The 14,054-nt window shown below is 37.2% G+C and overlaps 1 long non-coding RNA gene across 1 annotated transcript; it reads left to right on the top strand.

Annotated features, from left to right (window-relative positions):
- The first annotated feature begins 2,885 nt into the window (after positions 1–2,885).
- LOC140162855 (uncharacterized) lies at positions 2,886–8,787 on the top strand. The gene is made up of 4 exons (XR_011860363.1): positions 2,886–2,971; positions 3,517–3,674; positions 5,845–6,105; positions 7,633–8,787. It is a non-coding gene; the product is annotated as an uncharacterized lncRNA (long non-coding RNA).
- Positions 8,788–14,054: the final 5,267 nt, after the last annotated feature.

Here is a 14,054-nt window from a genome sequence, read left to right as displayed (position 1 = left end):
TCTCAACTTTTTTTGAAAAAAGTGGGGGAGATGATGCTGTGGATCACGAAATGCCCCTTTAAATGTCGGATTATATCAAAGTCATTAAAACGTTTTAAAATGTTTTGTTATGAAAACACACAACAACAATATTTTTAAAATGTTTTCAAAATGTTATTTTTAATAAAAATTTCCAAACATTTCTTTTGTGAAATATTTTGTCAACACTTAAATAACATAATGTTAGAATATTTTTGAATGTTATGAAAAACGTTTTATATATCGTCTGTATACCCTTTATATAACCCGACATTTAAACATTTTCTGACAACCTTTGACTGCATCGTGCATGGTATTGATATATCGGTCCGTACAATGTAGGCCTATAGGGAATCTGCCATTTTCTTGTAGGCCTATAGTCCCCGGAGTATAGACGTTGGGTTTTCCCCCAGTTTATTCAAGATTTTCACATAGAGCCCACAAGATGTTTTTTAGAAAATAGAAGATTAGATTACCATAAAAACGACACAGTAATCTTTATCGGGGTTCTATGTAAAAATTACATTAGATTTTTCATCATTTTTGAGCGTTTATTTTCAGTAAATTCAAAAAATATTTTGACGTATATAAAATTGAAATAAAATTCTCCCCCTGCTAAACAACACCAACTGTACCACAATTGGGTATCACGAATCGTTCTACATGTTGTGCAGTTAATATTCATATATTCCTTTATAAATAGAATGCTGCAGTTTTTACACAAAAAATATTTCAGCGAAAACCCGCCCACTCGGCTATTTCATAATGATAATCAGACTTCCTTGGAACATGCAATAATTAGCATTAAAACCAAGTTGCTTTTATGCATTTTAAAAACACTTTGGCTGGACGGCGAAGGCCGCTGTGATCCCGAATATAGAGTGCTTGCACGAAAAGTCATTAGTTCAAACATGGAAGAAAGAGATGAGAAGGAACCACAACGACTTCGATCGGCCAAGTTTTAATCCGCTTATCCATTGACGCATGAAAAGAAAAGCTATCAATGGTACTTACTTTCATGTATGATCCATTTACCGCGATCGATGCTTGGCGAAATCATTACTGAAAAAACTATAACAAACCCATCCAAGAACAAACAAACGCTACCCAGAAGTAAGATTGTGGAATTTCACTGATGCTCTGAACATGTATAGTAGCTTTGTTTTGGGATCTACAGTCAAACTGTTTTCTTGATCGTGTTGTGTAGAAAATGTCCTTTAACACATCGAAAAAGTCATCAAAATCGGCCGTTTATTTGCTGAGTTTCATCTTTAGCAAATAAGGTAAGATTTTGGTGACTTTTTCGATGAAAAATAGATGAAAAATGTTCTTAAATAATGCACAATGTTCCGGTTGAGTCCGGTACATGAAACATGTTTAATTTAATAGTTTATATGTGTATAATCGTAACTAGCTAACTCGTTTCAGTGCCAAAGACTGCCAACTCTGAGAAAAAAGTCATCAAAGTTCGGGAAAATTGGGCGAAAAAAAAAAAAAGATGTAGGCCATCAATGACCGATGATCACGTCACCAGAGAAAATCCTATAGAGTGCTTGCACGGAAGGTCATTAGTTCAAATCATCCTTCAGACACGCTCCAGAAGACATGCAAATACATAGAGTACAATACCAATCACCTATTTAACGCGGGGTATTGATCAAAGTAAATCCTCATGAATAACAATGTCAATTAAATGTCGGTAAAGGGAGTGGACAAAGTGAATGTGTTCGTTGTGGTTCCTTCTTATCTCTTTCTTCCATGATTTAATCACTCTCGAAAATGTATTTCTTTTGTAGGCCTATTACTTTGTTTTGTGATGAAAATCGTGATGTTTTATTTCATCACGCTCTAAAACAAACGATTTCTTATGTATTACTTTGTTTCGTGATGAAAATCGTGATGATTTATTTCATCACTCACGAAAAATTGATTTCTTATGTATTACTTTGTTTCGTGATCATCATCACGCTCTAAAACAAACGATTTCTTATGCATTATATTTGTTTTGTGATGAAAATCGTGATGTTTTATTTCATCACGCTCTAAACAATAATTTTAGTTACATGCATTTTAAGAAAAAAATCTTATTAAAACAGTATGTTTAGAAAAAATGTAGAAAGTGATGACCCAATTTCGGCATAGTATATAAGAAACTCATCATGACGATCGAACAGAGAGTACTTTAAATGTAGCTTGTACCGTTTTCGTGTGGCATTCTTCAGAAGTGAGCGGTCCGTTTACCAAAATTGTCGGTCAAATCTCCATTCAATTAACACGGGAGTTGGCTAGCTATGCCTTGCCCTCACTCACTATTTTACCAAAGTACCAAATTTCTGAACATCTAACCTAGCTGTAATTTTAGGTCATGTTAGAGAAATATAATAGTTTTTGAGAGTACTTTTAATATTGGCCGGTTTTTCACACATTGACGTTAACTAGGCAAATGCCTATACTTCTAACATGGCACGATTTGTACAGGTCACAGCTCAATGGTGAGAGCACTGTGTATTGTGTATAGGAAAACGGACAGTAACTGCAGTATGATGTTTCTTCTTTGTCGAAGATCGCAACCTTCTCTGTTCCGATGTTTTGAAGGTCAAATCTGGACTTTACTTGAGCTAGGTCTACGGTGGTGGTTTAACTTAGCCATGACTGGGGGACTGTTTGGTCTCGCTTAAGTAGGCTTCACCACAGTCAGTAGCCTTTCATTTTATGTCACAAACCAATTTACTTTGTCCCTGAGGGTTTATCGGATGTCCGTGGACTATCCCCTTGATGATGTAAGGAGGAGGTTTATAAAAAGTTGCGAGTCCAAAGGAATTCACCTTCTATATTTTTTGTACATATTTGTCGTTTTTCCTTCCTCAGGAACACATACGTGCTCTTGAAGATCTCGTTGAAGAAGGACCAGTCGAAACTCTCGTTGATCTTATTTGCGATTGCAAAATAAAGGGTACGTTTTCAACATAATTTTACAATTTTTGGGCCATCATATGTAAATGCGATAATTGTAATAGTACAGATTTGATCATTTTTGTTATTTCGTACAAAGATGTAATTTTTATGCAAATTGCCCGGTATTGATTGATTGATTAATTGATCGATTGGTTGATTTTATTTATTTATTTATTGATTGATTGATTGATTGATTTAGTTAGTTAGTTAGTTAGTTAGTTAGTTAGTTAGTATTTTAATTATTGGACACAGGCTACAATAGGAACTTGTATTCAAGGACAGTGTGGCAGCGGTGGTGGGGGTTGGGGATATGGGTCTTAACTTGGACTTTTTCTTTCCACGGGTGTGGTGTGAGAGGCCACAAAGAGGAAAATTACTAACAAAAGCTGAAAAAATTGTAAAATCTGGGAAAAAACACCAAATTTTTGCTGAAATGTTTTTTTTTAATTTTGAAATTTTGGCAACACCGGTGTCATCACTGAAAATCCTACTATTTTGGGCAACAATAGTTATAACTTTATTAACATTTGCATTTTCAAACAGAAACTTGCGGACAAGAAGAAAAGGAGCAACCTCAAGACTGCTATGACCTTTTTCAACAAGGGCACAGCAAAAGTGGCAAATATACCATCTATCCATTTGGCAATGACGGGCCTCTCCTTGTATATTGTGATATGGAATCCGACGGAGGGGGGTGGACGGTAAGGGTTGTGTTTTTGTTTTGTATGATATGGTGTTTATTTTGTTTGTGTAAGTGTGTTTGTTTGAGTTGTTGTTTTACTTGACCAAGCGACAACTTAGGGGCGCACCATTAGATTTCCAGGGGGCATGGGAGTTTTTGAAAAAAAAAACTTTGCCCACTAGTGAGAAAAAAAAAAAAAAACTTTGCCCACTAGTGAGAAAAAAAAAAAAACTTTGCCTCACTGATGAGTAAAAAAAAAAAAATTTCCCCCACCCAACTTTGTATAAAAATGTACATTAAAAAATTGAAAAAAAAACTTCGCCGCCGAAGGCGGCAAAAAAAAAAATTTGGTCCTCTTAAAAAAAAAAAAAAAAAAAAATTCGCCGCCTTCGGCGGCGAAAAAAAAAAATCTGCCTGACCCAAACTCCCATGCCCCCCCTGAGAATCTAATGGTGCGTCCCTTAGTTTTTGACAACAAATTGTGTCACACGATTCCATGAACAAACGACTGTGATAAAATGACATAATATTGAGGCCAAAAATCATTAGAAAGCAATTAATGGTGCCCGACAAAGAAGCGGCTTAATTTATTTTTCCAGACAATGGTGGCCTACGTCATTTCAATGCGGCAACAGCCAATATCGTAAGCAAAACAGACATTGAGACGGCAACACTCCCGGACGTTGAATGCCGCATGAATATTGTGTCCCCGAGGTGCGTTTTTGGCGCTTTTCCAGGAAAAAGGTGCTCAACATATATTTGTGCAATATGTACATTTTCACATAAGAATAAACAATTGGGGATTGAATTTGATTAGTAAAAATGAACGATGTTACCGCTATGCTATTTGCCCAACGTTACAAAAATTGTAAGTCTATATTATCATAAAAAATAACCTAGCTACACGCGAAAAAGAGTGAAAATTATAAGGTGAACTATCACACCCCAACGGATTTAGATTAGTAGCATATTGCTTGATAACATAAATACACTTTTGGCATTTTTAGTAACAGTGTTTTTCTTTACGCGCTAAACCTGTAACAAAACGACGTCAACATTTTGTCAATCTTGTCAAAAAAAGTAATTTTGTGCAAAACAAAAGTGGTTTCAAATTCATTTTAGTCATGAATGAACAAATTCATCAGGATCGGTAAAGTAAACTCAGTAGATAAGGTTCTTAGTATCTGATCCAGACTATTCACTTACTTGTGTACGTTTCAACAACACCTGTTGTTTTTATCAACACTTGATGGGTTGTGACTGCTATTGGCAACCGACGGAACTACTTCTAGCATCGGTTGCCAATAGCAGTCACTACCCAAGTGTTGATAAAGATAACAGGTAATGTTGAAACGTACACAAATAAGTGAACATTCTGGATCCCATACTAGAACCTTATCTACTCATTTTAGTCAGTTTAGAGACATCGATAATGATCTCTGTGTGTGTGTTGAGAGCGGGGACAAGACAACTTTGGACAATGAATTGCGCGTAAAGAGCCATTAATTTAGTGTTTCTGGAATTCATTTGATATGTCAATCCAGGAAAGTGACATATCCTTTCTGGTTGGTTTTTGTTTAAAATGAATAGACAAATACACAAAATTATATGTCTTTATCAATATCTAAAAAGGAACCAACTATAGTCAATAATGCAGATGCAAATTATTTTTGGCCGTTACAATTATTATGGAAATTCGGATTGGATTTTGAATTCCTCATCATGGACTGGGGGTCTTGTCGTTTAATAAGTCCTGCTTAATTGCTGATCAACTCTTCTCTTTGCAAATTGCAATTGTTTTTAATTAATCGATTGTGTAATAATTGTACGTGCTTTTGTTGCATGTTTAATGTTTCTTACTGGCAAATGAAATGATGATATATAATTCGGTGGATATATTCGCTGTCGAAGTGACGTAATTATCAGATTAACTATACCATATCAATAGGTACAAACAATTTTTGATTATATCACGCTGCACTAGTACGTTCAAGCGGTACCTCGAAGAACAGGGATAAAGATCTATAGAATATTCCTATCATGTTGATCACTCGCACCTATATGATTTGTATCTTTGCAAAGAGCGGTATTGTATTCAATCTATATATGATTGCAGACATGCAAATAGGCGAATACGGTTTACATAATTAAATTAAAAACAATAACAGGTGCGCATTTTTGTTTTTCAGATATTTCAAAAAAGGGAGGACAATTCCGTCGATTTCTATCGTGGCTGGGACGAATACCGTGAAGGCTTTGGCTATTATAGGTAGCGATTATTGGCTAGGCAACAAGTATATCTTTCTGATTACCAACCAGGAACGTTATGAGCTGCGTGTAGATTTGGAAGACTTCGAGGAGAGACACGATATCTGAATATGATCACTTCCGGGTCAGCGGTGAGGACACTAATTACAAGTTGTCTTTAGGGACTTACAGTGGTACAGCAGGTAAGACAATGCCCCATTACCCGTATACACTGCAAACGAGTTGGCAGTGGCGTAGCTATTGGTTGTGGCGCCCAGGGCTAAGGATACATAATATTGCCCCTCCCCAATTCTTGAAACAAAATGTCGCTTGGAGGGGCGCAGAATCGACGCTGACGTCAATTCGGCGCCCTAAAGGTGGCGCCCAGCGCACGTGCGCCTCCCCCCCCCGTCGCTATGCCACTGTGAGTTAGTAAAATTTGCCAGCACTCCAGTTTATCCCAGTGTCGTAACTAGACGTGAGAGCACATTAAAATGTTTAACACCACATCAACGTATTTCTATGATCCCTCTCGATTCAGGAAAAGTATAGTTTGGCATATCTGCGACATATGGTTCTAGAATTATACACTCTAAATGTACTCTGAGTGGAAAAAAAGAGTGAAAGAGTGAAATGCAGGACAACCCCTTTTTGAGTGGAAAATTTTCACTCTAAAACGATTGACAAAAGTAGTCTGTATACTCTCAAAAGAGTGAATATTGCCTATAGAAAATATACTTTCTTTCATTTTAGAGTGGGTTTCCACTCAAAAACGGGTTGTCCTTCGTTCAACTCCTTGAAAGATTAGAAATTCACTCTTTTACATTAGAGTAAACAAAAAGGTCACAGATCGTATTTGGGGCTCCTTGGGGTCACATGTTGGGGTCCACAGGTGGTCAAAAGCTAAGAATCCTCCGACTTTAACCAAAATGGTCTCGATTTCTGAAGTTTGTCTTGCAAATAAAAATCCAACTTAATTGTTTGCACCATCAAGGAATGGATCGTTGCATAAGACACATCGCAAAATAGGTCAAGGTCAATGCGGTAAAAAGGACATATTGGTCAAATATTGTTCAACTCCACACCAAAGCATTTCTCAACAAAGTATAAATAGTTTGACCAATTTTTGACGTATAGTTCTCTAGTTATAATAAATATTATTTATTATTATATTATATTTATTATAAAAATAAAAGGTCAAAATCCAATAGGCAGGCCCTACGTTTATATAACCCCGATCGGTACGCCACTGTTGTTGACTGTGATGGTATCTTTCACATGTAGAACGTGTATGACATTCAATTCAGACCCAGAAATTCCAAATATAATATGTAATTCCAAGAATGGTCCGAATATCAACTGTGCACTCAGTGGTGGCGGAAGCATTAGAATTTAGGGTGGAAGAGCATATTTTATGCCTGTTCTACTGTGACATTTGCGCGGTATTTAAACCAAAATGAAGCTGGATTGTGCTATTTGATGGACCAGTCCGCGCCAAAGCGCGCAAAATGTTGTTATTGTACCCTATTCCGTCCCAAATCAGGTTTTTTTAGGGCTAAAATGGAAGATGCACAGCGCAATTATTGCAATGGAAAAAAGTGGAATAGGGACACGTAAGAGGGTCGTGACCTCCGTCATCCCGCCATGAATGCACATAATAATCAAGTAACGCATTGCTAAAGAATGAAACTAAATAAAGATATAAATAAGTTGTCGTGATATCTTTACAGGTGATTCACTGACTTATCATGCTGATATGGCGTTCACAACCAAGGATGCTGACAATGACCTCTATGGCACTAATTGTGCAGTTGTACGTGAAAGTGCCTTCTGGTTTAACGCCTGTACCCAATCCGATTTAAATGGACCGTACCTGCACGGAGCCCAAGATCAAACAGCTAAATTGGTGAAGTGGGATGCTTGGAAAGGGAATAAATACTCCTTGAGACGAACAGAAATGAAAATACGACCATATGGACCATTTCAATAAATTTTGTCGTAATTACCGCATACTGACGTATCACTAAATACTATAAACCGTGCGCGTCCGCATCCATTTTTTAGCAGTGTAATGCCGGTTTTGCCTTAAGAGGGAGTCGCTGACCGTATTTGCCGGAACCAATTAGCATACCCTAACTCTAACCTTAACCCTAAGCCTAACCGGTTACGGCAAATACGGTCATCTCTCAGACTGTTAATCGCTACCGGCGATCAGCGAATCGCTTAAGGCACTCTATAGGTTAAACATGCATATGAACGGTTTATAGTATAGATTCGTCAACTATAATAAACATACTGCACTGTTATAATATACTCCCCATTTCAGACAAATACAGCACTAATTTTTCTGGGATTAAAAAATATTATCAAGTTCTACCAAATAAAAAACATAACTCAATCCTAATCATTTACTAGTGATAACTGAAGATATAAGAAAAAGTTTGATTACCAGTTAGTACTAATATATAAATGAATAATGAGGATTGAGCTGTGTTTTATTTGGCAGAAGTATAAGATAATATTTTTTAATCTAAAAAAATTAGAGCTGTATTTTTCTGGAATGGGTTGTAGTGTCGCTTTGAGTTTGGTAGTGATGTCACTGCGCATTTTTGGCTGCGTAGCCTTGAAACGTGGACGTCGGTTTTCAAAATCACTGCATAATACGATCGCGTGTAAAAGGCGGCACAATCGCAACACTCTCTCACATACATATATGCATTTGACGTCACTACCAAACTCAAAGTGACACGAGGTTTAAACTTAAATTTGTAGAACTTAATATAGATTAATATAGGTCACAATATAATATCAAAAAATAACATTTATTCTTTAACAGATCTTGATATAATAACTCGCAAACTCTCCACTAACTCCAAATTCCGTAACGTAAGCGTAATTCAAAAAGACAAAAAATATTAATAGTCGATATTGGCGGCAGCTATGATTACACGTACACAGATATTGGTTATTGGTTTAAAGTAGTACGGGTAATCTTTGACAATGTTAAACTTTTGTGAGTGTCCCAAAAAAGATTACATGTAGAAAATAAAACGCATTTTGCGGTGGTACAACAAAAAGATATTCTTTAGTAATTATTTCTGTAATTGTCTCTTAAGGGGGTAGTACACCCTTGGCCAATTTTTTGCCTATTTTTGTATTTTTCTCAAATATTATAGCGCATTGGTGACAAGTAAGATATGTATATTATAGGGGCAAGGACTACAACTACTGCACTGAAAATTCAGCAACTCAAGGCAAGTAGTTATTGATTTATTGATCACACATTGGTTTTCCCTCATTTTTGACTGTAACTCCACAACTGTTGTCTGTGCTGAAATAAAATTTCCAGTGAAGTAGTTGTAGTCCTTGCCCCTATAATATACATATCTTACTTGTCATCAATGCTCTATAATTTTTGAGAAAAATGCAAAAATAGGCACCAAATTTTGCCCCCTTAAGTTTTAATTCCGTATCATAAATGCAACTTAGGAGATCAAGTTTAATGGACGGTGGGAATAAAGCACGTGTTGTATTATGTCAGGTATGATAAAGAGCTTGCTCAGGAATGCGTGGAATGCGGATAGGTTCACAAGTTTCGAACTTGACATTCATAAGATTACTAGGAGAGGGTATCATGAAAAGGAAATTTATATTTGTTAACATTAAATAATTGTATATGTCACCCTTTTTTGGACTCCCTGTTTACAAGAAAGTGTAATAAATATTAAAAGTTAAACGAAAAAAATCATTAAATTGTCCCTTCTTGTTGAATTACCAGTTGTTAAAATATGTATTTTCACCCAGTTTTGAAAACATATTAACCCCAGAGCACTACCTGCCGATCTAACATTCTCTCTGATTGGTCAATTACATGATATTTTCATTTTAATCACCAATCAGAATGGAGCTTTGCAAATAATTCACCTCAATTTTGTGTGTGGTGAAATTATTCTAACAATGTTACTGATTGGTCCAATTGATAATGAAAACTTCGTTTTGACCAATAGGCAGGTAGTTATCATAGCCATCGCATAGTCCGACGTCTTGCGGGTGTATTTCCGTTGTGACAGACGCAGCTGGCGGCTACTTTTCCGCCAACTTCCGTAGCGGCAACAATTTTCCGCAGCATCTAAAGCGTCGAACAACACCTTGAACAAAACTAACAACTGAAGCGGAAAATCAAGACAGAGACCACGAAATGGCTGCGAATAACTGAACATTAGGCGGAGGCGCCGTATTCAGCGTTATCTTTGGATATTTAATTGTTACACCAGGGTAAGTCGGGTGGAAAATAAAGAAAATAATTAAATGTCCAAAGCTAATGCTAAATACGGCGCCTGCATCACGTCTGACGCAACTGAAAAATGCACAAAAAGACGTCGGTAGCCAGTGGGCAAAGGGAGGCAATTGCCCCCCCTTCGAGAAGTCTCGCCCCACCCCTTGTCTCCCCCTCCTTGCTGGCCGCCACGATATGTAAGATTTGTAGCCCTTTTATTACTTTCTAGCCTATTTTTGACCATTTTCGTCAAAGGCTGCCCCCCCCCTAAAGGTTGGCTTGACCCATCTTTGGTCACCCTTTGAAAAAGTGCTGGCTACGTGCCCCACCCATCCCCCTCGCTACGCCACTGGTCATATATACCATTTTACGAAGACAGCTGCCGTTTGTCTAATCGTCACCCTCATAACCAAAGTGCCTAAGTCATTATTACATGTTTCTCATTTACAATTTTGATTTTCCAAGTAATAAACCCATAATTAATCAAATTTCCAGCCGCATTCTTCATTAACTTGTAGAATTCATCTCTTTTGATGTATTCCACAAGATAATGAAGAATGAACCTGGAAATTTGATTAATTATGGGTTTATTACTCAGAAAATCAAAATTGGAAATGAGAAACATGTAATAATGACTTAGGCACTTTGGTTATGAGGGTGACGCTATATAATGCAACCTCCCGTTTATAATTACTGGTAATCAAAGCCTGAATTTAGCCAAATATTTTGCCTAAATGGGAGCATGCTGGCGTAAAATGTAAAGGCTATTTTGATCACAAACTGAGCTCAAAAAGAAACTTATAATTTTTCAGATGGTCATATCTTAACATCCTGTCTATAAAAATGACCCAAAATTGCACACAGGATTACTTCAATGCTCTACTCTAAACACTGGTCAGTAACTCAACAATTGCCCAACTGACACAACAGCAAAATGCACTGACGTGGAACAGCTTCCTGGACCACATTCACAGCTTACTAATTGGCACCCAACACAAGAAATCTATGAGTAATTGGAATTGTGTGGAACATGACCTGTTTCTTGAAGATGTGTGAAAAGCAGAAGCAGCCCCATTCCACATTATTCCACATACTCTTTGGAAATTATCGCCTGTGTACGTGTACGCATTCTCACAGATTTCTTTTGCTGGGTGCCAATTATTCGCCTGCCAGGAAGCTGTTCCGTGTCATTCCATTTTGCTGTTGTGTCAGTTGGACAACTGCTTGGTTACTGACATGTATTTGAGTATTGAAGTAATCCTATATGTAAATTTTGTTCATTTTTATGGAGAGGATTTTAAGATATGACCTTGTGAAAAAATTATAAGTTTCTTTTTGAGCCCAGTTTATTTGTCAATTAGAATTTTTTCCTTGTTTCAGAACGTGGATGTCGTCTACTTACCTTTATACGGCGGCGAGTGGAGAAGATGAGAAAAATAAACTTATATAACAATATCAACGGGATTAAGAGAGTTTTTCTTTTGTCAAAACCAGTTTGAAGAAAACTTACTAGTTTTTCTTGCTGACAGTTTCGTCAGTGAGCCACTGACTTTATCAAAGCTTAGTGTTGTTGTGATGATCCAACAGCTGATGACTGGCGGGAAGTTATTTCACTTCCGGTGACGATGTTAGAGCAGACCTCGAGTTGTGGAGTATGATGTGTTTATACCCAAATACGTGAGTGCACAAACATTATAAGGTCAATCAACTATATCTTTATAATTCAAACAGCATGTAACATTTTTTTTCTTCATGGCCAAACCGACTTTTACAATAAAGAGATATGCATAATCTACAAGAAGACAAGAGGTCATTTGACCTTTCCGTGTTAAAATAGAATTACATGCTAGGCATGTTTGTTCCTCTTTTTCGTTTGTGTATTAATTATCATCATCATCATCTGTCATCGTCATCAACATCATCGTCGTCGTCGTCATTACCTGATCACTAGCCACACCACCACACCGACAAAAATATAATCAGATCAATCAATTTGCTGCAGATCCTCAGAGAAAATTAATATATAAATATTTAAAATAATGTTTTATTACTAATTGCATGATTTTGATTTAATTCCTGCCTCGGAATTTTCAGATGGTACTCCATCTTTCTCATCAGCGAGTGAGTGACTGTATCAGGTCGTGATCTCTTTGACCTTTGACCTGATAACAGACTCGTACACCTCTGAGAGTTTGAATCGGCCCCGTCTTTGGTTGGTTGGCTTTGATGTGAACTGCTTTTTTGACTCCACGTTGGAACCACCTGCTGTCCCTGTCGAGTGTGTGAACTTTGTCTAAGTCCACAGAGTGTCCAGGAGACTCGATGTGAATGTGGTTTGAGACCTCAGATGCTGTATTACTAGGCCTCCTATGTTCATAAAACCGTGTTTTCAAAGAGCGTTCGGTTTCACCGATAAGCTTCTTTGCACTGTCCGGTTACAGTTTTGCCCTGGCATGGGATGTAGTATAACGGACCTGTAATGTCCGTCTTATCTGTCTTGTCCTTAGGTGACACAAGGATTTGTCTTAGTGTGCGGGTGGTTTTAAAAAACACGCTAACCCCGTAATTACTAAAAGTCCTTCTAATGGCTGCAGACGTACCTTTGATGTAGAGAAGCACTACGTGACCTTTATTTGGGCGTTTATCGCCCACATCGTTCGTTTTGTGAGTTTTTGGGTGAGTGGCTTTATCGAGGGCCCATTTGGGGTATCCACATTTCGCTAAAGCCTTGTTCACGTGTGATTTCTCGTCCTCGCGATCCTGGTGGGTGGTGACTACGGTATCGGCACTATGGTACAAAGTTCGGGTGACTCCAAGTTTGTGATCAATGGGGTGATTCGAGGCGAAATTAAGATATTGCTCCGTGTGTGTACTTTTGCGATAAATGGTGACTTTTAAATTGAATGTCCTTATCCAGCGAATTGAGATGGTCAGTGAATTCGTGAGAGCGACACTTCTTTTAAGAACTTAAAACTTTTAAACTTTTAAGAACTTAAAACTTTAAGAACTTAGAACTTTTCTTTTAAACTTAAAAGTTTACAGTGTCATCTACATAACGAAACCACCACAGAGGGGGGTGGGGCGCTGTCTCAGTAGCTCTCTGTATCTAATTACAATTACAAACACAACTGCTAGATTAAGCTAGATTATACTATTAAAGCACCCATAGTGGGTAGGAGAACATGAAAACTAATATGAGATACTGTATTAAGATCACATATTAAGTATCATGTGAGAGTATACTCTTGTACTCCAGAAGACAGGATCACATATTAATGTGCGACATTGACACCATAGAATATAAAAACTAGTAATTTGATAAGTTAAAATAAGATTTTTAACGGAATAAATCTAAATAATATGATTATGCAGTTTATTCCGTTAAATATTTACCCCATAATTTCCCTCATTCTTCAGGCCCTGCCCTCTATCGGGTGCTAATTTAAAGTTTAAGCTTGATTGCTATTGTTTCTTTGTAAGCCTGCGGCGCAACCTTGAACAATATTGTCCTTGAGATAACGCCCCGTAGCCACCCCCAGCCAGCCCCAGCCAGCCAGCTTAGAGGTCATCAGGAAAGTAATATAGATAATCAACAATTTACAATGAGGGGTGTGCTGCAAATAATAAGTGTTTTACATAAGGCAGCTATCACATTCTACTGTACTTATGACGATCATGAACTCTCCCCACGATTTGTATACCGTGTAATGACCGTTAGAAAATAGTACCGAAAGACGGTTGTTTGATGTGATCATTTATTAATTTTTCTAACAATTATTATAATGTTCAATTCTAGACCTGAATAATACCAACAGCTAGCACACTCCCAGCAAACACAAAACGTTTTCGACATCATTCGCAAAAGGTTATAAAAGG

This window comes from Amphiura filiformis, chromosome 10 (genome assembly GCF_039555335.1).
Source record: "Amphiura filiformis chromosome 10, Afil_fr2py, whole genome shotgun sequence".
Lineage (NCBI taxonomy): Eukaryota > Metazoa > Echinodermata > Ophiuroidea > Amphilepidida > Amphiuridae > Amphiura > Amphiura filiformis.
The sequence above is the reverse complement of the archived record's forward strand: the minus strand, read 5'-3'. Positions and strand labels throughout refer to the sequence as shown.